Source organism: Diadema setosum, chromosome 13, assembly GCF_964275005.1.
Source record: "Diadema setosum chromosome 13, eeDiaSeto1, whole genome shotgun sequence".
Classification (NCBI taxonomy): domain Eukaryota; kingdom Metazoa; phylum Echinodermata; class Echinoidea; order Diadematoida; family Diadematidae; genus Diadema; species Diadema setosum.
In genome coordinates this window covers 9,003,131-9,020,226 of record NC_092697.1, presented here as the reverse complement: position 1 = coordinate 9,020,226, position 17,096 = coordinate 9,003,131, and the positions used below count along the sequence as shown (strand labels likewise).

Sequence of the window (17,096 nt, the reverse complement as noted above, 5' to 3'; positions counted from 1 at the left end):
TCCTAATGTGACCTTACTGCTTGAGTGAACCTAAAATAGTTCATCAATAGTTTGCTTGTTTTTTTCCTACTTCTTGTGAAATCAAATAGTTCATCAATAGTTTGCTTGTTTGTTGCGTATTTCTTGGGAAGTTAAATGGGTTGAATTCACAGCAACTGTGAAATTCACATGAGGAAATTTTTGCACCAATTTTCTGAACCCTCTGCGTGGTAGACATCAATGAGTGTGATGAGAACATTGACACCTGTGACGATGACAACGGAATCTGCACCAATAACGATGGATCGTACACCTGCTCATGTGTAGCAGGTTATATGCTAGCTGAAGATGGAAGAAACTGCACTGGTAGGTCTTTACTTTTACACTACGGCATTGTGCAGTCAATATGCACACATTGAGCAGTATATATAGCATATTGCCATTGCTGAAATATGGACATCTCATTTGCTGTGCTGTTCACTTTCTTGGGGGAATATTCAATTTCCTGTTCTTTTTCTTCTTTTCATGGCTTACCTCCAGACAATGCTTTGGGCATCATTGGGTTCAGTTTGTCTGTCTACCCATCTGTCTCTTCTCCTCAATTTACTAATGTCATTTATTGAAAACCTGTACTAAGTCAATTTTCTTTCTTGATACTCAGCCCAGATGGGCTATAGAGTACCTGATGAAGCCAATCATTTTGTGTTTAAAGTGATTGAGGTGAAAAGGCAAAGGTCAGGTGTAAAAGTTACTGTCCTCAAATAACAAATGTCATTATTCACCCATAACTCCAGCTAGAAAAGTCCAGCATAAATTTATTGAAAGAAAAGCACAATTATTGACTAAAGGTTAGATGAGAGAGTAGCTCTGAAGAATTTTCAATATTGTCAGAATTAATTCAGAAAGCATGCATTGATTCAAAGCAAAAACATGTCCCTCTTCATGCTTTAAGTACTGTGTTTAGGAAACCTGGGTCATAAATTTACCAAAACTATAAAACTATTTGAAAAACTTTTTTTTTTTTGTGGCTGTAGAATTTGATTATTCATCATCATCTCCCCCCCCCCCCCCCACATGCAATAAAGACACATATTTCACATGTGGACATGCACAATTTGTATTTTGCATTTCATAAGCAGCAACAGGCATGTATTGCCTGAACACAAAGGAAAAAAAAAATTCCAACATTTCGTTGCATTAAAAAAACAACAACAACAGAATGATGTGTCTACCTGTAAATGATTGGTAGAAATTCATGTAATTGTGAGATCCAAGTTCCGTGCAGGCTATCCTCTCCTCGTGTGTTGTTATGTATTAACCGGTGACCGACACTGGCCAGGCATCTTCACATCTTGACCATCGTAATAATCTTTACTATCATGCTTTGATTATGTGGGACTGTGGTAACATCCTCCACTCACGTTCAGATTTGTTTAGCCTATCTTATTACTGGACTTTTCTGTTTAATGTGCAAGTGTTGTATATTACTCAGAAAAGCAATCATTTAAAGGACAAGTTCACCTTCATAAACATAAGGATTGAGAGAATGTAGCAATATTAGTAGAACACATCATTGAAAGTTTGAGGAAAATCAGACAATCCGTTCAAAAGTTATGAATTTTTGAAGTTTTTGTGCAGTACCCGCTGGATGAGAAGACTAGTGCAGTGTATGAATAACTTAGATGTCACATGCGTACAACAATATAAGGAAAATATAAAGAGAATTTCACAAAATTCCATCTTTTGAAAAAGTACACATTCCCCTGACTCGTTACCGATGAATGTTATAGGTAATGTTATTCCCCCTGCCTTTAGAAAGAGGCAAGTCAATTGCTCTTTTATTATGCGAAAAAAAGTGAAAATATGTTGAATTTTCTTTTATAATTTCTTTATACTGTTGTACGCATATGACTCACAAGCTGTAGTAGTCTCCTCATCCAGCGGTTCCAACACAAAAATTTAAAAAATTCATAACTTTTGCATCGATTGTCCAATTTTCCTCAAACTTTCACTGATGTGTTCTACTAATATTGTTGCATTTTCTCAATCCTTATGTTTATGAAGGTGAACTTGTCCTTTAAAGCCCGTCTGCACTAGTCATTATTTTGATGCCAGAACTTTTTTTGTAAAGAGCGCCATCTATCAAAACTTCCGGTGGCCGGGTTACATCCACGGAACTCTAGTCAAAACTCTAGTTCTGTGGTTACATCGTTATTTTATACTGTGGCTGCGCTGATCGCCGCCTGCCGGTCAGCGCACGATCTCACAGCAGCTTGTGCGCATACGCAGAGCCGAGAAAACACACACAAGCAGTGCATATTATGGTGGGGTACCGAGAGCCCAGCCCGGCCCGCCCGGCGCGGCCTCGATCTTTCGGCCGATCGCGAGGGAACGGGTTACTTGTCGCGAGAGAGATCCACGACAATCCACTCACTCAGCCCAATGACCTACTCACCAGCGTAGCGAGCAGAAAAACATCGCTGGGCGGTGAATTACTAGTACTGTAATGTGGCCGTCGGTTTCTTCGTCGGGCCAGCGAGCTGGGATTTGTAACTTCTGAACTATAATTATTCGCCTGATTATGGGTTGGTCAATTACGATGACATGTGATTAATGATCGCATTTAGTTTGTTGGTTGTCAATTCCAGCTCGTAAATAAACGTAGCACAGCATGAACACGTATTGTACCAACGATCAATCACATTTCCACGAAAATTTATCACCCACCTCGATCTCCGCGGTATCCTATCTCCGGCCCTGTGTAGGCGATACACCGACAACGGTTTCGCTATACCTCACTTTCCCGTACGTTTTGCATAGTTGATTTTGTGTTGTTTATTTTTTCATTACATGTACAGTTGTATATCATAATCAATGTCAAGGCCCTACGGCTACAACTGTACAAATGCTTGTACACATGAATCACATGCATAAATATGAATATGTCAATAAATAAAAAAAAAAAATAAACAGTCCAGGAACCAAAACAGTAAAGATCGAGAAGGACGACTAAAACCCGTGTCCATGAATGTTACTGAAGATGGTCGATAGTAGGTGGTTGAAGATAGTAGGTCCTTATAATAATGATAGTAACAATGAGGATGATAATGGTGATAATAATAAGAATAAGAATAGTAGTAGTATTAGTAGTACAAGTAATTGTATCAGCAGAAGCAGTAGTAGTATAGTAGTGACAATAATAATAATGATACAGTAATAATAATAATGATAAATTACTTCATGAAGCGTTGAAATCCAATCTGCAAAATGCTCTTAATCAGTCTTGTCACAGAATAACAAATCTAATGGACAAGTATTTCAGAAATGGCAACTCTGCAACATACATAAAACCAGGCCTCAGTGGATTCCATCTCCCTGTTAAAAACAAACCTCTTGAAATTTGCGCAGCAAAGGCTACCAAATAATATAGAAATTGTCCGAAAGAAGCAAGTGAAAGGCTTGCATAGAAACTCATTATGAAGGAGTCCTTGGGACCATGGAAATTACAGTATATCCAGCGAAATTGAAGGTTTACACAGAAAATGTTTTCAGCTGAATAACTTATGAAAGCATCGCACCAAGGAACAACATTTTAGGTATTTTTATACCGAGATATAGGAGATTCAGGTGTATTACTCTTTATCTTTTGCCAAACACACATCTCCAGAAGGATCAGACCACAAAGGACTTAGTTAGGCCAGTAGGCAGGTGCATATTGCCAATTCTGAATTTGTACCCTTGCAAAACTTTTCATCCGTGAGCACTAATGATTCGTAATGAATTCAACTTTATAATTTCGTCCCTTTGCACACTGACTACTTATAGTACCATCCAAAGATAATGTTGCAGAAAATTTGATTCAAAAGACGGAATCCATGCACATGCAGGTGCAGGGTTATAACTTGGTTTATCCCGAAGCTCAGACAAACATTACATGAGCCCTGTCTATAGCTTTAGGGTTGCTAGGGAATCCATGATTGTAGAAGTGAACTCAATACGAACGTTTATTGAGCCGTCACTAAGGTTTTGTCATTACTAACAAATAACCAAAAGGCATGTACACCCCACATGACGCCAGTAATGATGTTCAGTAAACAACAGGTGTAATTCTGCTGGAATATCATCACAAGGAATATTTGTCATGTGGACAGATGCATGATACACACAATCTAATACAATATGTATACGACATACAGTGCTTTCCTGATATTATAGGTTTTGTGTATTCTTGAACAAAGGATCTCTACTTTGTCCGAAACTTTGACCGAAATGTCCGACCCTTTTCAGCAAATATAATCTGCACTGATTTTCAAGACAGTAATCGTCTTAGCAAAAAGTCACATGAACTGTCATCACTCGGGGAAGAAAAAATGTCCATAAATTTTAATACGTGTACACAACTAAAATTGTCTACTGCTTGTGACAGGATAAATTTCGGAATGTATACCGTGTTATTAGTGTACTGCATATTGTATGCAAACTTCTGCAACAAAGGATCTCCATAGCAACCCTTTGCGAGCAACCAATTCTAACCCTGTATTCTATCTTTTGGATCCAAATGTTTTTGACACAGGTTGAATAGTCTCTGTCACGGTGCAGGTAAGGAAATGTTCATAAATTTGAATACATTATGGAAATGGTCTGTTCGAATACAACTGTACGTTACAAAATGCTCTGCTGTCGTGCGGGTTGGCAAATGAAATGCCTAAATTCCCTCTACAGATCAATTAGCAAATTCTCAATAACCTCAAAATAAAAATAAAGTGGTCATATCGTATCGATAAATGTATCTTTTTGTGACCTGTATAGTCGGATGTCGTTCGCAATGTTTCTACATGAAATGCGGGCTACTTGTGATTAGGAATTCTGACCTTAGTGTGGTAACTGAAATAGTCGAGCAAGACATGGCTTAGTGTTCAAATTTCATGCATACTTCCAATGATTTCTAGACCAATTCGAGAGCTTGTTCCAGCTCATAAGGTGTTTTCTCCAACATTCAGGAGGAATTTCAGTCAGAACTCTGAATCAAACTATTTTTGACAGGTTCTCTGAGCTGTTTCTGCCACTAAGCAGGGACGAAAATATAACTTGAAATTCACTACAAAACTGGTCTAGTACGCTATGCAGGTGAGTGGAACAAAGTGGAACACAAGATTTGTGAGTATTGATGTCGGACTCAGAAACGAAGTCGCGTTTCCTTCTTTACCAGAGTTAGTTGCATAAATCTCAGGACACCTAGGACAGAAAAAGAAACGAGTGATTGTTTCCTTCTTTGCTCTTTGTGTTTATTGCGAAACTGTTTCAATACACATGTATAGTACCATGGTTATCATGTACAAATGCTAAAGGGATAGGATTAGCTTGTGCTAATGTGAAAACCAACCACAGAGAAAAATATATTATCAAAACGAGATCTGTAGGAAATACACCAAACACTCACTACCACAGTTAATGTATGTGTAGGCATAATGACAACACACCAACTTACATTATATATTTCTTTCACCATCCACTGCACAGGGATTTTGACAAGGGTGAGCACATCCCGTTTGCATGTAAATCTTGCACATATTCTGTCTTGTATATTTTGGGGGATAAGAGGCTTTGCCATTTTCAACCTTCAAATCCATGATGATGTCGAGTTGCGAACTTCACAGTCTACATCAAACCAACAGTTTATCATGGAGGTAGGAGATGGACCGCCATGTGTTGATATAGAGAAGCATCCCACCTCACGAACTATAAACCCTGTTCTGTCAATGAGGATGTGCATATCATATTCATATATGTTTTGCTGGCAGAATGTGCATACAAACGTTTTAGCATAGGGATGGGGTGAAACAAATTCTAAATAACTAGTTACCGCAAGATGGAGGCATAATAAGTAGCTTTGCAGACAATAGAAATACAAAGAAAATGTTTAGAAATATCTGCAGCCTTTGCAGACAATAAAAATACAAAGAAAATGTTTAGAAATATCTCCATCCAATACATACTTGTATACACATTATCGGTAAAATGTCTTGTACAATTTTTTTTTTCCACATGTAGTTTTATACATGTATCAGCCACAAAGGAAGTTCGTCATCTCTGGCGTGTTCTGTTAGATTTACTCACCTATTCAGCATTTTACAATATCACTAGTGTCTTGAAATGAACATAATGTCTCATACAGTAATTGATACCTGCATATAAGTGCATAAAGAATCACTCATGCGTAATAGATAGTAGGCCTACAACAAAGGGATACTTCACTATGTTACATGTACTATGAGCACACATCTCATAGAATAATCGTAAGACCTAACCAAACTAAGAGCAACCAGTGTCGTCTATTGAAAGTATGTTGCAAGATCCAAGATACAAGGAAAATGGTTGTGGAAGGAATATAAAGTTCGACCCTATAACCATCTCGGTACCCTTTGACCTCCTGATAACCTACATAGTGCCCGTTAGCAGATGAGTACTGTACTCGGTTCTAATGGCCCAGACAGAACAGGAGGGAACCACTCTTCGATTGCCAGCGCCCAATTTGTCGTGCTGCCAATGGACGTACAATGTATGTGCGATATGACGCGTGACGGTATGATCTGTTGCCCCTGTCTGCGGCCCAGGCGTGCTGGTTCTCCAGGTTGTGGCGAACGATGTCGAGTACAGCTGGGTCCAAACAGAGGCGACGGAATCGTGCAGAGAGCGAGTGACACTGCATGTTAGCTTTTCTGCAGCATTTTTTCTCTACGTCATGCGCCATCTCCCTGCACCGCCCACATTTGCACCATGGAGGCACGGCTTCTGGCTCTGGCTCTCGTGGCGGCTGTGGCGGTGGATGAACAAACTGCTCGAAGAAATCTTCGAATAGTCCAGCTGTCCTTTTCAAGTTCGTGATGGCCAGCTCATTGACTTGATCCCTGGTGAGCGCCTCCACCTTGGCCTACGCATGAGAGACAGAAATAAATAAGAAAAATAATGAAACAAATTCTGCCTACAGCTGTACATCAAAAGTACTGTAACACAAAATGCGCATGCACTAATTCATTGACTGTTGATTGTTTGTTTTTGTTTGCATGTTGGTTGACTAGACATCATAACATTCAATGGTAATAGATGATATTATCATGTATTAAGACTTGTTGCTGCAATAAAGGATGCCCATATGGCGACCCTAAAAGCTTGTTCGAGCTCATGCGATGCTTGTCCGAGCTTCGGGAGCAAGTAGGAGCATAAAACCATATTGTGTCTCTTGTGTCCAGTATTGTTTGTTGCAGGTTCTGGAATTGTTGTCAATGCTAATGAACGGGTTTCTCATGTATTCAGATTGTATTTTTGTAAACAAATAATGACAACCCAACAAACTTTGTCCGCGCTCATGTGAAGTTTGTAACAGCGTCGTGAACAAGGAAGATTATATATTCTGACTGTCTGTGACAAGTTCTTCGAATTGTTGTCAATGAGCGCATGGAAGGAAACAAGTATAATTGTGTAAATCTGGATACAGTACGAAAATGGTTTATGGAGCAGATTGCAAGTTTCTCCTCCAAATTCAATACGGTCTGTGGGAAAACCAAACCCCGTCTTATCAAACCCCACAAGCCACAGGCGATTAAATTACCACTATAAAACATTGTCTTTGGACTTATATGCTCTAGGCGTCACATTAGTATGATGGTTTTATGGCAAATACGTTTCTAAAATATTTTATGTTGAGCATATAGGTTCAGGTACATAATTTTGTCAGTCAACTTAATCAATATTTGTGAGTCAAATCATGTAGAAAATCTTTCATTGTACCAATATATCTTCCATATTGTAATTCATTTAGCAATGCATCAGATTTTCTTGAGGTAACCCTGAATCTTTGGTCATTACTAAACTACAAGATACAATGTAACACGACATATCAATTTATCATATGCAGCTCTGATTGGGATTTCCGATACTTGGCTTAGAAAATTGATTCTGTCTCCTAAATTTGATTTGGAATTGACGAAATTGTGCTAACTAAACTGTGTTGCAACCTTTCCAAATTCATACCGAAATCGAACAACTGATGAGCCCTACATGTACAAAACTTGTACACTGTATATGTGGCTTCATAACAAACTTCAAGCTTCAAAAAGTCTACTATATTTCAAGTGCATCCACGATTTCCCTGCAAACATATGTCAAGGTAACCAGAACTATTTCTGCTATTCCTGTTACCATACTCTAAAGGTACAGTAGTTAGGTGAAGATTCGATGAACAGAAGTAAATGGGAGGCTTCTTATTTTAATGTCCTATTGACTTCACAGCAGCAAATCTTTATCAATGCTTCAGAGTAACTAAATGTATGTAAACAGGATTGAAGAGAAAAAAGAGCAACAAACGCTTCTCTCCCTGTCTCCTCTTTCCCCTGCCATGAACAATTCAGAAAAAAAATACCCCCCCCCTCCTTTTTCCCCTAGCGTGAATGACGAGAAAGAAAATCCGCAAGACTTCCTCGAATTCTTGAAGTTCTTTTCTGTCTCTTTTTTTCCCCTCGCACATGAAAGATGCAAAACACACACAGACCCAAGACAGAGACCACTACCATCAGAAAAACAAAAACACCAACTACTAGTAAAGAGACAGAAGTGCTAGACAGGGTTGGGGCCTGGGAAGGGCTACCGACAAAGGAACACGGCGCGCACAAGCATTCTTTCGTGAGATCGTATTACAACTGGCACCTAGCCTTTTGTCAAGGCCCTCTCGCTGTAATGGGCGAGCGAAGCGAGCCCAGCCGAGCGCGCCAGCGCAACCCCACTCAGCTGGGCTCTCTTCACCATACAGCGAGAGGGCCTTGACAAAAGGCTAACTGGCACCTGGTCATGGCCTGGGAACAGCGCCAAGAGTATAGTCTTGTCACAGACCCCAATTATTAGACCTGGTAACATGGTACCCAATAGGGTTACAGCTCGTTATTCCAAAGGTTTGTCATTCCGAAGGCTCTTCAGTCCGCAGATTCGTTATTCCGAAGATTTGTTTTTCCAAATATCATTTCGGATTAACAAATCTTTGGAATAACGCCACAAATGTTCAGATTGATGAACCTTTTTCATTTTCGGATTAACGAACCTCTAGGTATTGGGAATATGTGTGTTTCGGAGTAACGAACCTTCGGAATAATGAACCTTCAGAATATCGAACATTCATTATGTTTGTTTGAGGTATATGTACATTGTACATTGCTCTAGTTTATTGAGATTTGCTACATCCACCTTTGAAGTTTTACCCAATTTTACCCAAAGTCTAATCAAGTGATTATCCCACCTTGCTTCACCCTTGTGCAAAGTTTAGTGAAATTTGCTTGATCCAGTCTTGAGTTTTAATATCACACAGTGAATTTTTAGAATTTGACCTTGACCTTTGACTCTTGCCAATTTTACACAAAATGTTATCAAGTTAGTGCCCTATCATATTTTACCCTAGTGCCAAGTTTGCTGAAATTTGCTCAATACAGTCTTGAGTTATTGCATAAACTGTTTTAGATGACCTTCACTTTTGACCTACGACCAATTTCTAATCAAGTGATTGCCCAATCATACTTCATAGTCGGACTATGTTTGGTCAAATTCCGCTCAGTATTACTCAAGTTATCGCGTATACTAAAGTAGACAGACAGACCTACAACCCAAAAATATCATGCCTCAAGCACCCATCGGACAGAGGAATAAAAAGGATTCATGGTCAAATTTGTGGGCATTTTATTGTCAATAAGCCTGTGCATAACAATGATAATTTTTAGTTTGATACTCACCTGACTTGGTTCAGGAGGGTCTTAGAGTTGATCGGTGAAAACAACACTCCTCTGCGCAGAGGAGCTCTCCTAGGAGCTGTAAACACAAACAAAGCATACTTAATTAACCACATACATGTAATGCAACAAAGTCATAATTACTTTCAATTATACTAATGACATATATTTTCCGAATGAGTGTCAGTAAATGACATTTTCATGTCGAGTCGAGTACAAAATTTTACAGTTTGATCCTAGATTTTTAGAGTCCTAGTTATCAACGAGCAAGGTAGCACAACACTCCTAGAAAGAACACATCAGTATGTATTATGGTCAAGAAAATTCTCAGGGATACGTGAAAAAAAAATGTACCCAAAAATATATGCTAATTGGCTGAAAAAAAAGTGCAGATATAGGGTGTTGCAAATGCTCTTTTACACACAATTTGTGATCACGATATTGTCTTTTTAATATGGATGGGAATAACATATTGAAAAGGCAATCATTGTACAGTGCATTTACCATGAAAAGTATGATGTGTGGCAAACAGCAGCAATGACCTTGAGTATAATACAGTGTACTTCTCAAAAAGTAAAGGTTACAAACATTCTTTTACAACAAACTCCTAAAATTGAATGGTAATTGGTCAATGGGTATACACTGTAGGACACACTGTGTAGAGTATAGAGTACACATGTATTGTTCCTTTACAATGTAGCTGAGGGATCACACTCTTATCAAAGCAATGGTTTTAAGAGTTTTAATAAAATCATTTGATTTGTATACCGGTATACGAAATAAAAACATTTTTTCTGAATAACTCACAAACTAAACATCGTCTGGTATACTAAAGGCAGTATTCTGACCAAAGAAAACATGTTTTTTTTAATGTTTTCTCTGAGAGGAACATTTGGATCAGTTGGATGGCCATTTGCATTCTTTCATTCCTTATTCAGAACATTGCTTCCAATGCACAAGTTATTTCAGGTGGCATTTTTCCTCTGAGATACGAGGCCGAAGATATCTTGGGCTGCAGAACTTAAAATAACACTAATTTTGCTGATGGTAAACTTCCACTTCAGCAGAACATTTCTGGAAAGAAATAACAGGAACAATGAGTACCGGTATATAACTTGATGTTTCCAGCAGGATACATCCTAAATACTGCATGCTATTTTATGGGTAAAATCAGCAAAAGACTCAAGAAGTCAGATGAATTCCCAGCACTGTTCGTTACAAGGTATCCAGAAATTGGCCAATCATGAGCTATTTTCCATGTTTGGTGTTAGATATCAGCATATCTATCCAAATCAAAATAACTCATCCCAATGTCATGACTGCTTTGGTTGACCAATAAAGGTCTTGAGTTTGAACTTACTTAGTAACTGTAAGTCACCTTTTTTTTTTTTCGTATCACCGAACAGATGATAAGGAGGTTTGTGTATGAATACATTACACTATTCATGTACTGTGTCTTCAGAGGCAACCATCTACTATTAGCCACTCAGGAAAAACAAACTGTATGGGGGAGGGCTATTGACAGGCTTAATGAATATTCCAGAATAGTCGGCATCTCTGGGTTTATAGGATATTTTTGTTATCCATCCCGACAGGATTATGCTGTAAGAACAAACAATGATCACAAAATAAATTTCGGACCCTATCAATACTACAATGTACGCTTCAAGAAATCTCACTTGAAGTATCTACCGGCTGGCCCAATTCTTGAGTCCTTGGGAGTTCGAGACGTATCTGGACAGAGCTTCCTGCAGGTAGATCTTCAGCAGTAGTTGCTCTGAAAAACACATGAACTGACAGCTTGTACTACACAATATAACCAAAGACATCTAACTTTGAAGAAAAATTAAATCTCATTGTTATTCCACACAATGTATTTCCATTGGCACAAAATTCCAAGAGTGCCTTGAAACATTGACATCACCTTAGGGCTCTGTTAGACACTGTAGCTGACCTTTGTGTGTAAAATACCTTTTTAATCAACCTGCAGAGCATGCAAAGAGTAAGGTTTCCATGCAATCAAAATCGTCCAGTGGACATTATGGATTCTGAGGTGATTGACAATGCACTACATATTTCAGAGGAGCACAACCTCAAAGAAGACAATGCTGTACAATGTTTGTCAGCAACTGCAGAGGTGGAGATGGTTTCTGTCTGTGATGTTGTGCTATCAGCTGCAGAGGCTACAAGTAAGTCAGATTATTCTGATGACCGAGAACTAACACAAAGATGATGCACAGGGGCAAATAAGTTTATACATCGTGTATACTTTATGCCCAACATCAAGGTAAATTAAGGTAAGAGCAGTACAGCATAAAACATAATGTTAGTTGGATACCATGCATACAAATGTACTGTACCCCAGACTTTTCATATCACATTAGTGAATATTATATGAGAGGTTTCAGCAGCACACTAAAAACATGTAGTCTGTCCCCTTTATTACCAATCATGCAGCAATGACCATGTTGAAGAAAGATGAAAATCCCAATAGGTTACTGTAAAAGATTTCTGTGAAACAATACACCATACTGCATGGCCCGGTAGCCTACTGAGATGGTATGACAGTGCGCTAGAGTAGCGTGCGACTGTGCTTTCGTACCAGTAAAGGTGGATGAGACATGGAATTCTTTCATTTCATAAACTAGTGTAAAATGCAATTTCAATTTAAGCGATTTCCATGAATTCCAAACCACTGTTCACGCATCTTTGGGGGCAGATCTACATAATGATCATAATATTGGCTACCCTTTCATGGTATACCAGACATATTGCATTCAGCTTGACGAATATTACACTCGTCCATCGTGCAATATTCATCTGGCTTCACATAACTGATCAGGTATACCACTCAAGGACAGCCAATTACTCCGCTACAAAGCTATCTTGACATCAAGAAATCAGTATTTCTACTACACTGTATATTGATATTATGATGGCAAAGAAAAGGTGCTGAATTTGATGGGAGTGTACATTGGCGTGTACACGTAGGGTCTGTACAGTGTAAATGTATGAAATAGCAGTTTTGCATGTGTGACAATTATACATTGTACAAATGTGCCTGTACCTTCCTTTTGTTCTGGCCTTGTATTTCCAATAATGCCCACAAATCAAATCAATTTATTCTGATATGCTCTCTTTGACCTTGGCCATTTGACGTAAAAAACACCCAAATTTTCTCATTTTAAATCTTAGTAAAATTGGTGTCCAGTTACTGAGCCCCAACTGTCCTTAGTTGTTATATTATACAACCTACCGAAACAGGGAACTACAACTGTAACCATACTCGAAAAAGTACAGTACAGGTACGTACATGTATGAAAGGCATAATGAATTTAATGTCTACGTCTTTCATACAGTCCAGCTCGCAATGCAACGCGCTGGCAACTAGGTGCAAGTGAGCTCACAAAATCTGACCAACGATAGATTGTGCAATCCTGCAGCCAGGGCCTCCAGTCAGTCCAAGGGTTTGAATACCAAATCTTATTTTTGTAACCAGTGGAGGTGTTGCCTGCAGGATTGTGCGATAAGTGGTAACCCATATCCCATGGAGGCACAGGCTGCAGGTCTGCGCAATCTATTGCCGGTCACCATGTGAGTTCAATTGCACCTGACCAACGATAGATTGTGCAATCCTGCAGCCAGGGCCTCCAGTCAGTCCAAGGGTTTGAATACCAAATCTTATTTTTGTAACCAGTGGAGGTGTTGCCTGCAGGATTGTGCGATAAGTGGTAACCCATATCCCATGGAGGCACAGGCTGCAGGTCTGCACAATCTATTGCCGGTCACCATGTGAGTTCAATTGCACCCAGTTGTCTGCAACGTTGCATGCAAGCTGCCCTGTATAAGACTGTCGCTACAACTGTACATGTAGTCAAGCATTTTATTACCATAAGGTTTTGTACGACCAAAAATTATTTTCAATAGCTGATTTAGATATACTACACGATGTGCAGAAAAATATTCCTTCAAATTTCATGCTCTTTATTGAGTTTTCATGAAGTCCAACACAATGAGTGATGAAAGCTCCAGATGCGTTATCTCTCGCACATAAATCTTTGCTAGTACTAAGATAACTAGACGGTAAGAGTTACAGATCTAACGTTAGTACTACAGTCAGCACTAGTAGTCTAGTAGTGACTAGTAGTACCAGAGCAAATGTACACGCGGTTCCTAGTCCTACTGTAGATCTAGGCCTACAAGTATAGACTCTATGTATACTTGGGTGACCCGCACCTCGTCATAGTTAATGTTTGCCCGTATTTGAATCACATTTCGCCACTGAAATTCTTTGAAATCCAACTCATATACAGGAAAAATGCTGAAAATTCCAATGGAATCACAAGTTCACTGATCGATATTGAAAATTTGCAGCTATCGTCGTCAAACGCGAACGATGCAAAAAAGTTGCGCGCTAAGGAAGGGGCCCGCAACTCGTCACCCGCTCTCCCATAGACTTAGCACGTGAAAGACGTGTGCGGGTGACCGTGATGTTCCCATAGACATACACGTAAAGGATGCGTGCGGGTGACTTATAACACGTATTCCTATAGCCCAATTAAAATTTCAGATTTTCGCGAAAAACTGTTCAGTTTTCACCACAATTTGCTTGGTTGTGGTAGCCCTGCCAAGTTTCAAGCGTACTGAAGACAGTCCCGGGCATAAATTTTTGTTTAGTGCGCTCAAAACAATTTTAAGCGGGGTGACGGTATTCGGGCCCCTGACGAGGTGCGGGCACCTCACTATACAGCTGATGTGCTGTCCCCCTGAATATTACCACACATGTGAGAAATGACACCAATCTCGAGATTGCAATTGGAAAACAGATAACATATCTTGAATTGATCATGATTTCCCTTCCTAGAAATTTTGACAATTTGTTGAGGCTGGGTTAGTGAGGAACAATAAGCTAAAAATGAAAACGTTCATATAGGCCTAGGTGTCTACGGCTAACGTTAGTGATAATTTACATGTATGGCTGGGTCTACTACTGTGACCGTACACGTTCACTAATTGACTTAATCAGGCCTAGGTCTAGTCATTGAGTCATCATAATACTTTTTGTCGTAAGTTGGACGTCAGTATTTATTGTGATAATCATTAAAAAAAAAATGTGAATAAGGCTGTTTTAAATTGTGTCATCGTTCATCGCGATAGTTGCATGATCAACGCGCTGCGGTACAACTGTACCGGTAATTCAAGTAACGGTAACGTTATCGTTACATGGATTTGGAAGGTTATAAATTCAGCGTTCAGTGAATGTCATTTGCAACTGAATAAAAAATAGGTACAATTATATATCATACAAGTTGAGTTTCACCCACCTTGGCTTATCAGAGGCTTCTGACTCAGTCTGAGTGCATCAGTAGAAACTTGCACAACGGGTTGATCCCGCAATCCTGGCACACAGTGCTGATGCCCAGTGCGAGTGGTGGACATCCAGCAGATGACCAGCAAAGTCATCCTGTGTTGAATGGCTTGATGGGCCGTGAAGGGCAACGTTTATCTTGTTCATTTCTTGCCGATAAACAGCTCGCACCTCCTCCCACTGGATCCAGCATTTACCAAGTCGTATCCGCGACATAATGGCATGCAGATCGAAGTTCGACACAAAGATCAGAATAAACGATCTGAATGTTGAAGACAGTGTTTGAAAGCACCGAACAGATCGCGAAGTGATTTACGTGACAACGTACGCATAACCATGGGATGTACCATCGATCATGGTATACATACTATGCACTGGACTGCGCATAATGCGGGATCGAAGCAAGCCGCTGCGCTGCGAGGCCATCCCCTACGGGAACCTGGTGGTCTGTGTGTTAAGTCTATGGGGATTTCAGAATTCAGTGTGGAAGGGGTTAATTGCTGCACGCCGCTTGGCATTATGGGGGAAATGCTGGGCACCACAGAGAAAAATGAGCCTTATGATGGCGCTAGACATGTTTCTTGCCAGTGCAGACGCGCTTTAAAGGAATCATGCAGCTTTTATTATAATGAAACATCACAACCTTCTCTTCGTATTTCATGTGGTGCCTTTTGTCTTGGGGAATTCCTCTATTAACTAGCTGGTGATTGTGTACTCTTAACCATCATTTAATACCTAAAAATCTTCATATTTTTTTTTCTCCTCTTCATCCTTACTGTAATGTTTCTAATCATATTCTGTGGTTTACAGTGCTTTCATGATTACTCTCCGCTCCTTTCTCAGCAACATTCTTGAAGTCTGCTGCCCTCTTTGTCTTGTCTCTTCATTCCATTTGCAGGGCTCTTTGAAGTTGGTGATTTTTTTTCTTCTAATTTTTCATTCATTACTAAATGGAAATTTTGATTTTGATGGGTACAGTCAATGTTGCATACCATTTACGCCATGTATGTGTGTGAACAAGTGCTTCCTCTATGTTTCTGTTTCCATGGTAACCAATGTGTAGCACATTCTTAATACAGTATATCTTTTAATCATACTCTGTTTAATGTTGTTCTTTTTTTTTTAAGCGCTCCTATATATTATCTACCAGCAGCAGGTGGCGTCGTGCTTACATTCTACACCCATTTATTAAAGGAGGTCACCTTGGTCAGTTCATCACATCAACATCAGGCAGTTTGTGTAACAAGAATATCTGATGGGAGTCATATTTTGACCGCCTGGAGGCATAATGTTTTATACCGTAAAGATCTTGTGTACATGTACAATATATTGCACAATATTTTATTCCCCAGTCCAGAACAAAAAGTGAGGGATGTGCCTCATAGGCTGGCAGCCATGTTCGCACTTTCATGCGGTCATCGATGATAGCTATCCTCACATGCAGCCATGTTTAACTTCAAGCATTTTTTGAAAGGGTTCAAGTGAACCTGCATTTAATGATGCCACCTCATCCCCATGTGTTTTGATTGCATGAACTACCTCCTGCACACTTCATCAGACTTTTTCATCTTTTTTGATGCCATGATTTCAGCCAACAGAATTCTGTCCAGAAGTAGTGTCAAATACATTTGTGTCTTGGTGTTTTAGTATTTGTCTGTATATGTATTAGATTGGTGTGTGGCTGAGTTTGTATGTGCAAAGGAGCTGCAAGATGTACAGGTAGCTCTCCGATATATGAAACCCTTGTGTGTTTATTAAACATGCAGGATAAATTGAGTGTATTTATGGACATGTACGCACTCTGATAAGTAGTGAAGATTATATAATGCAAGGATTATGACAAATTAATGGTTTTTCATATTGTAGGTGCAGATTTTAGATGAGGAAAATGAAACACCCAACACTTCACTCGTGGAAGTACATGTATTCATGACTAATGATTCTTATGTCTCTCCATACACCTACAACATGCTAGGCAG

The 17,096-nt window shown here is 39.4% G+C and overlaps 1 long non-coding RNA gene across 1 annotated transcript; it reads right to left on the bottom strand.

Moving 5' to 3' along the window:
- Positions 1–5,958: 5,958 nt before the first annotated feature.
- Positions 5,959–15,097, bottom strand: LOC140236884 (uncharacterized). The gene is made up of 4 exons (XR_011901808.1): positions 15,074–15,097; positions 11,429–11,526; positions 9,753–9,828; positions 5,959–6,910 (listed from the first exon to the last, which is right to left on the bottom strand). It is a non-coding gene; the product is annotated as an uncharacterized lncRNA (long non-coding RNA).
- Between the last annotated feature and the right edge of the window lie 1,999 nt (positions 15,098–17,096).